The 11,051-nt window shown below is 42.1% G+C and overlaps 1 long non-coding RNA gene across 1 annotated transcript; it reads left to right on the top strand.

The window, feature by feature from the left end:
* The first annotated feature begins 3,389 nt into the window (after positions 1 to 3,389).
* On the top strand, positions 3,390 to 10,139 carry LOC128339818 (uncharacterized). Its single transcript, XR_008313238.1, has 3 exons — positions 3,390 to 3,526; positions 4,226 to 4,255; positions 10,115 to 10,139. It is a non-coding gene; the product is annotated as an uncharacterized LOC128339818 (long non-coding RNA).
* The last annotated feature ends 912 nt before the right edge of the window (positions 10,140 to 11,051 follow it).

The following is an 11,051-nucleotide window of genomic DNA, read 5'->3' as shown; positions in this document are numbered from 1 at the left end:
CACTCTAGAGGCCATGATATAATTTTATTAAGAATGTTTATATACTGCTTTTCATCAAGAAAAAGTCCTTAAAGTAACTTACAAAGCAAAAGGAATAAGATGGTTTTCTGACTCAAAGGGCTTATAATCTAAAAGCATGCAAAACAGTATCACAGAAACATGCCTTTCCACTAGGATTTTAGAAGTGAAGTTAGACATAGTTCCACATAAATATAGCCAAACTCAACAACACAGTCTAGTATTTCGAGTGTTTTCTTTCATCAGGACACTAGAGAGCGCTGCTGAATAAAATACTAGTAACAGTCCAAGACTGCGCCTTTCTGAACTCCCAAGAAAAGAGTTTTATTTTTCAGCAACTTGCTGAGCAAATAAACTGACTTTTTAAAGCTTTAAAACCTTTGTGCGTGTGTGTTATAATCTGAGTATAGTTGGGAATCAGTCCAGCACCTTGCCTGCAGAGACTGAGAATCTTTGGCAAGTTGCAATGGCCATTTAAACTCAATTTTAATTTTATGTTTTTCAAAAGCAGTCTCAGGCTGTGTTCATTCTAATCTAGGTTAATCCTTGTGAAAATAACAAGATTATCTGTCATTTGGCTAGTTTTTGATTTTGTAAGCTATAAGATATACTATTAAATGGCAACTCCACAAGGCCTCTTTCTGCTTCTGTTTATAACTGTGTTGCCTTGCCACACATGTCCATTTTCCTGGCATAGCTTGCCAATTTCCAGGGTCGACCCTAGAGATTTTGATGCCCTAGGTGAAGTTGGACTTTGGCGCCCCCGCCCCCCCTTCCTCCAGTGAGAAGTGTGGAGCCCTGGATTTAAACCACACGGACTGCTCTTTTTCTGGGATGGGAGAGAGTTCAGGCAGGGCAGAGCAAGGCAGAGTTGGCTTTGCTTGCTCACTCTTTCTCCCCCCCCCCCGTTCCCCCTCCACGGAGGAAAGTGAATGGACACTCCCAGCAAGTCAGTGTTGGGTGAGCAACTCACCCAAAATGATTGGTGCCTTAGGCAACCGTCTAGGTCTGCCTGGTGGGTGAGCTGACCCTGCCTGTCTCACTACCTGATGAGGATTTTGAGATTGCAACATTCCACAACTGAAAACCTGGAGTTATTTTCTCTCTCTTCCTTTTTCTTTCTTCAGCGTGGCTATTGTTATGTACAGAGGTGCACCTAGGTAATTTTGGAGCCTAGACCTAAAGGACTTTGGAGCACCCCACCCCTCCCAGGCCTTTAACATATTCCCATCCCACATACTTCTTCCTCCACTCCCCGCTCTGTCTCTAAAGCACTCGGTACAGGTCACAATCACACTTGGCCACCCAGCACAGTGTGCGCCAACAGTGACCACACCACCCAGGACAGACTAAAGAAAATTTGGAGGCCCGTCAGGGGTGTGGAGGCCCTGGACTTTGGCCCTGAAGTCCAGGGGTAAGAGTGCCACTGGTTATGTATGTGCATAATTACATAAGGGAAGCAACAATTTGGAAGCTTTAGTTCTTCATTCAGTGTCTCTTTGTGGGTGAGATCTTATTTGTGGTCACTAATGAGGGATTCCCTAGATTTAAAGTTTTTCTTTCTTGAGGACTTTTTATTAACCAACCAGCTTGACTGGCCCAGAGCATCTGTGCACTAGTACCCCCTTCCCTCATTTTATTCTTGTCTTCTACATATTGATCAAATATACAGCAAATTGCCACACCAGAAAGGCATTCGTTATTTTCATTGCTAGTGATTTAATTATTATTCTGCCAATATTTCAGTCTGTTAAAACAACATATATGATCCTCAAGAATCAGTTATTCACTGAAATGTGTTATTTTGTTAGTCTCTCTTTGGGATAGAGTGGGAAAAGGGGATATCAAATGAAGTCAGAGAGGGCTTTCCCTCTGTCAGTGTTCTTGAGGGGATTAATTCTCCAAGGCAAACTTTCCGCCCTCCAGCACTAAATTCTAGGCGTCGGCACGGCCTCAGAGCTGGGGAAGGAGGAAAGCTCATTCACTCTCTTCTTCTCCTATCAGTGGGAACAAAAAGGTCTGAGCTCCTCTCCTGGAGACCGTCTGACCAACAAGCCCGTCCCTGCTGATGATCTCATCCTCAGCAGCCCCTGGCTTAGACAGAGCCCTTCATTTCAGATACCCCTCCTCCCTTCCATTTGAGCATGCGTGGTGGCCATTTTGTTTTCAGCAGCCATTTTAATTTTTTAAAATTTTTTAGAAAAATGGTGCCCCCCTTCAAGTGGCGCCTGGGGCACATGCCCTGCCTGCCCTACCCCTAGATATGCCCCTGTATAGTAATCCTACCAATTTCAGGGGCTCAGCAGCCTACAGTCAGGTACAGGACTGCCTGAAGCTGGCATTTGGCTTGGTTTGTTGAGATTCATCATAGTATTGGTATGGAGACAATTACCAAAGTCAAATTAGATAAAAGCTTTGGGAGTATTCTCAGGATGAGTCTGTTGCAGCCAAGCGAAGACACGAGTTGAAGATACCCAGATATTGCTGTACCTGCCAACATTTCAGAATGAGAAATAGGGAGAATTGGGGTGGGGGGGAATCCACCACACACACACCCGCACCAAGCCGGCATTCTGTGCATAGCTAGTAGATGGCAACAAGCCCAAGCAACCATCTGATCTCTGAAGAGCTCAGAAAAGCAAAGTCAGTGCTGTTTCTTTTTCTGCAGGCATATATTATATAAACCGAAGAAAATGTTCTGAAAAGCAAAGTCAGTGCTCTCTCAATAATCTGACCCTTTCTGCAGAGGGATAAATGGAAGAGATGTAAGTCTGGGGCAATATAAAAATATGTTAAATAAATAAATACATAAATAAATAAAATTCTGAAGCAAGTGCTCTCTCAAATGAATCTGACCATTTTAGTTAGATAGATAGTTAGATAGATAGATAGATAGATAGATAGATAGATAGATAGATAGATAGATAGATAGACTGAAGGAATTAATATTCTGAAAAGCAAAGAAGTCAGTGATCTTTCAAATAACCCTACCCTTTCTGCAGGGAAATGAAACAAGTGCTCTCTTAAATGAATCAGACCCTGCGTTCCTGCAGGGAAATCCACATGCTCTGAGTGAGAGGCCTCGTGCCCAGGCTCCCTTCAGAGAGATGATGTCTCTCCACAATGGTCTCCTCCCTCAAAGCTGAGTCTCAGATGCAGACAACTCTCTGAAGGGAGAGGGGAAGGGAGGCAGTGGAAATCAGAATTCTCCATGGCATGGTTGAGCCGGAAAAAGTGGTGAGAATTGGTGGCTTTCCCAAGTAAATCAGGGTAGTTGGCAGGTATGGGTTGTCAGCAGAAGATCCAGGACTGTGCTCACCCGGACAGCACAATTAAATAAGAGGTTAACAAACTGTAAATCTGAGCTGGGAGCCAAACAGGTTATCAGAAATGCTAGAGAAACAGAAGAAGATGAGAAGATTCTATTCCTTCCTACATCTCTGATGTTGGCATAGTGACAGGGCTTTAGGCTTCACCTCTGGAGTCCAGATGAGGGTCCAGAGTTCAGGTGCATGAACTTCAGCTTCTGCATAGATATTATTTCAGCATCTTGCTTGTTTTTGATCTTCTGTGGTGGTTACTGCTCCTTGTTCAGTCTGGCTCTCGCCTTCAGCATTTGTTTCTGTTCCTTTCTTTTTTTATTGTGTTTTGTTTGGTTTTGAAGCTATACTAGTCCCAACCCAGGTCTTAGATTAAATTATTCTTGAGGTTCTTTCCAGTGCTTAGATTGTAAATCCATTTCTTTTCTACTTGGCCTCTTGCTTTCCTCCTCACCATTGCTCATTCAGCTTTGGACCTTAGACAATCCTCTTAGCTTTCAGTGTTAGCAATTTTTCAGTGACTGATGTACAAATAATGCAAGCTATGAGACGTATGGGAATAATTACCCTGTACATTCACCTTTAGGAATACATTGAGAGAACTGAAGAACGGAGGTCAAATGCACTTTATCTTCCCTTGCTCTTTAATAGAATCTTCTTCATAAGGTTTTTCCAGTTCAAGAGCCTCAGATTTGTAATTGAATTTAGTTGCAAAGTATGTTTACATATTGCTTATACAACTTTTCAGTTGACTGTGTGGATCTTCTGATTTCTCTTAGGCAAATAATCTGCTTTTCCATCTGTTTCTCCCCACTTCTATCTATCTATCTATCTATCTATCTATCTATCTGCCTGTAAATGCCTACTGGAGAATTTTTCAATGAAAGTGATTCCCATGAAACATTCCTCCAATATTGGTAAGTCAATACATTATTGCATTGTATCAGTATTGTATCAAAAGGTGGGGGCTTACCTTTATTAAAGATTCCACTTCTCTGAAGAAAGCAGCTGCCTTCTGAGCAGCTGTAGCAGTACTAGCATTTCAAAACTGAGATAAGAGCCGCCCCATCTCTGGCAACTTTTAAAAAGGCACTGAAGACATATTTGTTCACCCATGTTTTTAATTAGATTTATAGTTTTAATACCTTTAATGTTGAGTTTTAAATGATGTTAGTTAATGATTTTAATATTTAAATGATTTTAATTGTAAACCACCCAGAGACACAAGTTTTGGGCAGTATAGAAATATGTTAATTAATTAATTAAATACCACCTTTCCTTCCTTAGTCTTGCCCTACAGTGCACCATGAAAAGGAAGCAACATCATGACCTTTTCCTGGTGCATTACTTGAGGGAGGGGGCGGGAATGGCTGCACCTTGTAACTATAGGGCATGGCTATTTTTTTCTCAATAATGCATCAGGAAAAGAATGCAACATCATGTCGCCTCCTTTTCTGATGCATTATAGGATGAGGCCGGGTGGCATTTTGAAATATTGCCACTGAGACTGCTGGAAAGCAGCCAAGTTCTTAAGAGAAACGGGATCTTCACTAATGGTAACCGCCCCCGCCACCATTCTGATATGTCATACCTATACCAATGTATCAGTTCAATGCTATCCAAGACACCCTGGGAATTGAATACACAATTCAATCATTACTGGGATCAGGTCATACCGGTCTCAGTTTTGATAATTGTGATTATCAATGTATGCAGTTTTACATGGTTATTTTTGTTATTGTTTTTCTCTACGTTAACTCTATAAAATGAATGAACTGTGATGATGCCACACAATGTTCTTACATGTTATGAGGGAGAGGGAGAGAACTTGACCTGGGGATGCTCTATCCTCCAAGAGCCCCAGGCCCATGGCACATGCCATGTGTCATTCTGGTCTTTAAAAATATAATTTCAGCTGTCAGCTAGATAAATGATCAGTACTTGTCTCCAAGATGTAGTTTAGATTGTCCTTTATTTTATGGAAGAAGAAACCCCCCTACCTCCCAAATTAATGGAAACCTAGCACTGGTGATGAATTGTGGGTTCTCACTGTAATCTAAGCCCTGGAGGAGCATTATGGGGATACTTTCTGAGCCTATCAACATGTCCAACCCTGCCTCCATCCTCAGCTGTATCACTTTTGCTCTGTATTCATTCTTTACTGTACCAAAAAGAAACCATTCAGCTCTCTTTTATGGAGTATTCTGTTCTGCTTACCTCTCAGGTGCTGCAGTTGTGGCACTTCTCCTCTCTGCTCTGCCAGAGATAATCTATTACAGTTCCAAAATACCTTTTGTGTTTTTCCTATTAACAACCTTTGTGAAAACTCTATTTTGCAGTGCTGCCTATAGATCGGAGATAACTCTAATGAGTAAAATTGCCTTATCCTCCAATCACTCATTTTCTGGGCAACTTCCATAGAATATCTTGTCTCTGTAATTTCTCTCCAGTATCCTCTTGACTGTTTACTGTGCACCCATAGAAAAGTGCCCATCTCGTCTCAATCTACCATCTAGGTGGTAATATGCAGCTGGTGATAATGATCAAACTCCTACCCCTCTTTTGTCTCCTGTTATTTCCTCATCAAAGGCCCTTAACAACAACTCACACCTGGGATAGCCAACCTTTGCAGATCATGTGCTAGTCCCCATGGTCTGGTGGGCAGTAACATTAATTTGCTAACCACATCATTTATTTCAGAGGGGGGAGACATTCACTAGTGGCCATGGCTCTCTAGGTATTTCTAAATGATGCAGTTAGCAAATTAACTTTTACACACTAACAAAAATGCAGTGTGCAGTGCTGGACTCCTTAAAGATGCAGATGATGTTTCTTCCTCCAACTTTAAAACCACACTCTTCTTCTTCCAATCCAGTTTCTCTCAGTACAGTATATGTTCAGCATATAAATTCAATAAAGAGGGAGAAAGTATACAGCCTTGTCTTACTCCTTTGCCGATCTGGAACCAGTCTGTTTCAACATGTTCCATCTGGACTGTGGCTTCCTGTCCTCCTGAACATGAGATGTTCTGGGACAACCATTTTCCTAAGGATATTCCACAACTTCATATGGTCAATGCAATCGAAGGCTTTTCGGTAGTCAACAAAGCACATATTGACTTCGGTCTGGTATTCTTTGGCTTTCTCAATTATCCAGCGTGCATTAGCAATGATGTCTCTTGTTCCCCAGCCTTTTCTGAAACCAGCTTGAACATCCGGCATTTCCCTTTCCACGTAGGGCTCTAATCTGCGTTGGATGATCCTGAGCATTACTTTGCTAACATGTGAAATTAAGGATATTTTGCAGTGGTTTGCGCATTCTGTTAAGTCTCCTTTGTTTGGTATGGGTATGTAGACTGACCTCTTCCTATCTGTTGGCCACTGTGTTGTTCTCCAACTTTGCTGGCAGTTTGGTTAGAGCCTTGACTGTTTCTTCTTCTGTTGCCTGCCCATATTTTTGTAGCTATTCCATCAATTCCTGTAGCCTTCCAACTTGGTAATGAGCGGAGTGCTGATCTAACTTCATCTTCCCATACTAGAGGTTCTTGCAAGTAGGGAATATCTTCTAGAGTATCTTGGATTTGACGTCCCTGCTGTAAGATTTTCAGTATACTCCTTCCATCTCTGTTTGATCTTCTCTGAATCCATTACTATCTGTCCTTTGGCATCCCTTAACATGCCAAGTCAAGTTTGGAACCTCCCTCTGAGTTCAGAGATCTTTTGGAAAAACCTCCTTGTTTTTCCGTGTCTATTTCCATCCTCAAGGTCTTTACAGATGTCATTGTAGTACTGCTCCTTGTCTCTTCTAACAGCTGTCTGAAATCCCCTATTAAGTTCTTTCCTGGGGCCTTTATCTTTCTTGACTTTGGCTTCTCTCCTCTTCTTGGCAATTTCCACTTTCTATTCTGACATCCATTTTGCTTTCTTGGTCTTTGGCAGTCTCTTTTCACGTTCATCCTAAGCAACTTCTTTGATTTCATTCCACAGTTCCTCTGGTTCCCTATCAATGAGGTTCAGAACTTCAAAGCGGTTCCTGATGTTCTCCTTGAAAATGGTGGGTACATTCTCAACATCATATTGTGGAAGCTGGATAGCTTTGGTTTTCAACTTTAGCTTGACTTGGAACTTGCACATGAGCAGTTCGTTATCTGTTCCACAGTCAGCCTCTGGCCACATCTTTGCTGTTATAACTGAGCTCTTCTACCTCCTTGCACCAATAATGTAATCAATTTGATTTCTATGTACTCCATCTGGTGATGTCCATGTGTATAGGCACTGCTTTGGTTGTTTGAATAATGTGTTAACAATGAAGAGATCATTGGCTTGGCAGAAACTAATAAGTCATTCTCCTGCTTCATTGCTGTTTCCTAGGCCATATAGGCTGACTGTGTTTTGCTCCTTACCTTTTCCAGCTTTGGCATTCCAGTCTCCAGCCACCAGCATCACATCTTGCTTGCATGTTCTATCAATTTCAGACTGGACTTGAGCATAAAACTCATAACTTCCTCTTCTTTTGCATCAGTTGTTGGGGCATAGGCTTGAAGAACTGTCATATTAAAGGGTTGTCCATGAAATCTAGTTGATATTAGTTGGTCACTGACCGCATTGTACCCAAGTACTGTCATTGCTATATCCTTCCTGACTATGAAAGCAACACCATTCCTCCTTTGTTTCTCATGTCCTGAGTAGTAAACAGTATGATTTCTCTTACTTTCTCATTTACCAATGGAAAAATACAAAAATTGCTCCACGTGCAGCTTCCACGTGGTGAGAAAACTTGGTAGGTTGCTGAGCAATTAACATTGAGGCATGTTTGCACCAGAGTCAAACCCCTTTTCCTGAGTTAAAAATCCACTCAGAGTAAGGTAAAATACAAAGAACAAAAAGAGAAAAATTTTATTCAAAATACTACAGACTGCTTCAGTCTGATGTTCTCTCAGCTTTTAGTTACAGGTAACAGAAACACTTAGTACTTGCAAGAATACTTCAAAAAGCACCCTCAGATGATATTGGGGCAGCACACTTTAAAAATGGTGGTTACCCACTTGTAAAGAACATAAATGTAAGAAAATAACAAAAAGCACCTTTGGGAGTCTACAGAGACTTTTGCAATGCCCTAGTTGGAAAGAAAGGGCTCAGGCTCAGATAAGCAAAGGGCTCAGGCTCAGGAAGCTGCTTATCTTAGTTTGTTACATTACAAATAAAAACACAATAAACCAGTCAAGGATTTTCAAAGCACAAAAGAAATATCTAAAGCGAGCTAACAAACTGTTCCCTCTCTAAACCCTTCAGAAGCCCAGAAGCCAGGGCTTCCTTCCCCCTTGAAACTCACCCCAAACTCTAGGAGAGATTTCAAGCTTCCTGCAGTCTTGTCTCTCAATGATCTGCAGATGTCTTTCCATGAGAGAATTCTTCAGGCTATCTTTTGACCATGAGGCAGCAAAAGTTCCATTGCTACTCCTCACTAAACCTACCATCCGTCCTCTCTCTTCCCCTTCCTAGCTCCTTCTGTCCAAAGACACGCTTCTCTTCCCCCCTCATGGCCCTCAAGGTACTGCCCACCATGTCCTGAGTGGCTGATTTCCACCACCACCACCACCACCAGAGGTCACTGCTTGTCAGTCAGGACAGGGTTCACTTCCAGTTCACTGTTTAGGGTAAGGGAGGGCCGATTGCTACAGGACAAAATAGAGGGAACACTGAATGTGTGTCTCTTAATTTTGTGTAGGGAAACTCAGGGTAACTCAGTTTACCTGACTAACATATTTATTGAATTTTAGATCCTAAGGAAAATTAATTTTACTATCGACCTGACCATGGGAACCAGATTAACTTTGGCTCAGGAAGTCAGATGGTTTATGACGGCATCAACAACTCCTCTTAGGCATGGGCTATCTTTAAAGACCTTTGATCAGGAATAACGAGAAGAAAGGAAAGGGGTGGGAATGCTGTGCATGCTTTGGTTCTAGTTTTTCCAGCTTTTTGCTTCAAGGGATGGAACATGGACTCTCAGGTCACAAGCTGCTGCTTTATTACCTAAAACTTGCAACTATAGAATGCGCAACTTCTGGTAACAAGTGGCTTACATTCCACATAGCGATCCATAGCTCTACAAGAGAGATGTGCTTGCTGCTGTGCTGGAGCCTAAAGCACACCCATGCTGCTTGTGAAGGAGGCAGAGCTGCTCTAAGCCTACTTTCAACACTATTTAAATACATTTGTGACGGTACTCCCATTGGGAAGGATGGGAGTACCATAGAACTGCCACATTCATTGAAGATACAGTAATTCCTGGTAGGGATGTGCACGGAACCGCAGCAGGGGTGCCGCTTTAAGAGCAGGGGAGGGTGCACTTACACCTCCTACTGCTGCCCCCCCTGCATCTGTCTTCTGGAAAGCCCATCAGGGTGGCAGTGTACCTCCCTGCCGCCCCATTGCCCCCGTCTTCTGGATATGACCAGAAGTCTCCAACGCACCTGTGTGTGCCAACACATCGGAGACTTCTGGTTATATCTGGAAGATGGGGGCAACGGGGCTGCAGGAAGGTACGCTGCCACCCCGATGGGCTTTCCAAAAGACGGGCACTCGCGGGAGGAAAGTGGAGGGAGGGGTAAGTGCACCCTTCCCTGCTCTTAAAGCAGCACCCCTGCTGCCATTGAACCAGCGGAACTGCCGGTTCCTTGCACATCCCTAATTCCTGGACAGAGCCATTGAAGTGGGAGCCCACACATTTTATAACCTGTTGCTCCTTGCATTTCTTCATGCTACTCCATACAGAAGAGGGGCCCTCACAAGACTGCAGGTGCTGCATCAGGCAGTGAATATTCAAAGGATGTGGGACCTCAACAATGCGACTAAAGAAATGAGGGCTCTCTCTGTCCATATACTTCACAACTAAACTCAGAGGCCCACTACTATCTACTGAATGGAAAACAGGTAGGAACCAAATATATAATTGAGGCTGGCTTTAAGATCAGGAAGGTCTACTGTGGATCAACGTTGTGTACTGACCCAGCTAATTAAAAAACATTTTGCTGAGTCATGAAATGTTCATACATAATGTGTACAGACCTAGTATCTGCTTTGTTTGGATGTTATTCATTAAAATCAATTCCAGTATAAATTGTTACATATTAATACTGATAGGAAGCTGCTTGTCATGATTTGAACCTTGTATTCTGGCAATCTATTCTGAGAATTGGAAGAAACCATGGCAACTAGAAGACTGAGTTACATGACAATTCAGTTGCGCTTTTCAAATATACCCCACAATGGGCATGTATGGACATTTTGGGTTTTTATTAATGGAAGCATCTCTCCAGTTGTTTAGAAAAATGGAGCATATTGACCCCAAGAACTATCATCTTATTAGTATGAACTACATAGCATCAAAAAACTTACATGCCATCTACTGAATGGAAAATAGTTAAGAAACAATTATATAATTGAGGCTGGCCTGAAGATCAGGAAAGTCTGCTATGGATCAATGTTGTGTACTGTCCCAACTAATTAAAAAATATTTTGTGGGTCATGGAAATGTTTGTACATAATTTTTATAGACCTAATATCTACTTGGATATTATTCATTAAAAACAATTCCAGTATAAATTGTCACATATGAACACTGATAGGAAGATGCTTATCCTGATTTGAACTTTGTATTCCGGCAATCTATTCTGAGAACCAAGAGAGACATCAATGGCAAACATTCCAA

Source organism: Hemicordylus capensis, chromosome 1 (genome assembly GCF_027244095.1).
Source record: "Hemicordylus capensis ecotype Gifberg chromosome 1, rHemCap1.1.pri, whole genome shotgun sequence".
Classification (NCBI taxonomy): domain Eukaryota; kingdom Metazoa; phylum Chordata; class Lepidosauria; order Squamata; family Cordylidae; genus Hemicordylus; species Hemicordylus capensis.
This window is presented reverse-complemented; position numbering and strand designations above follow the sequence as displayed.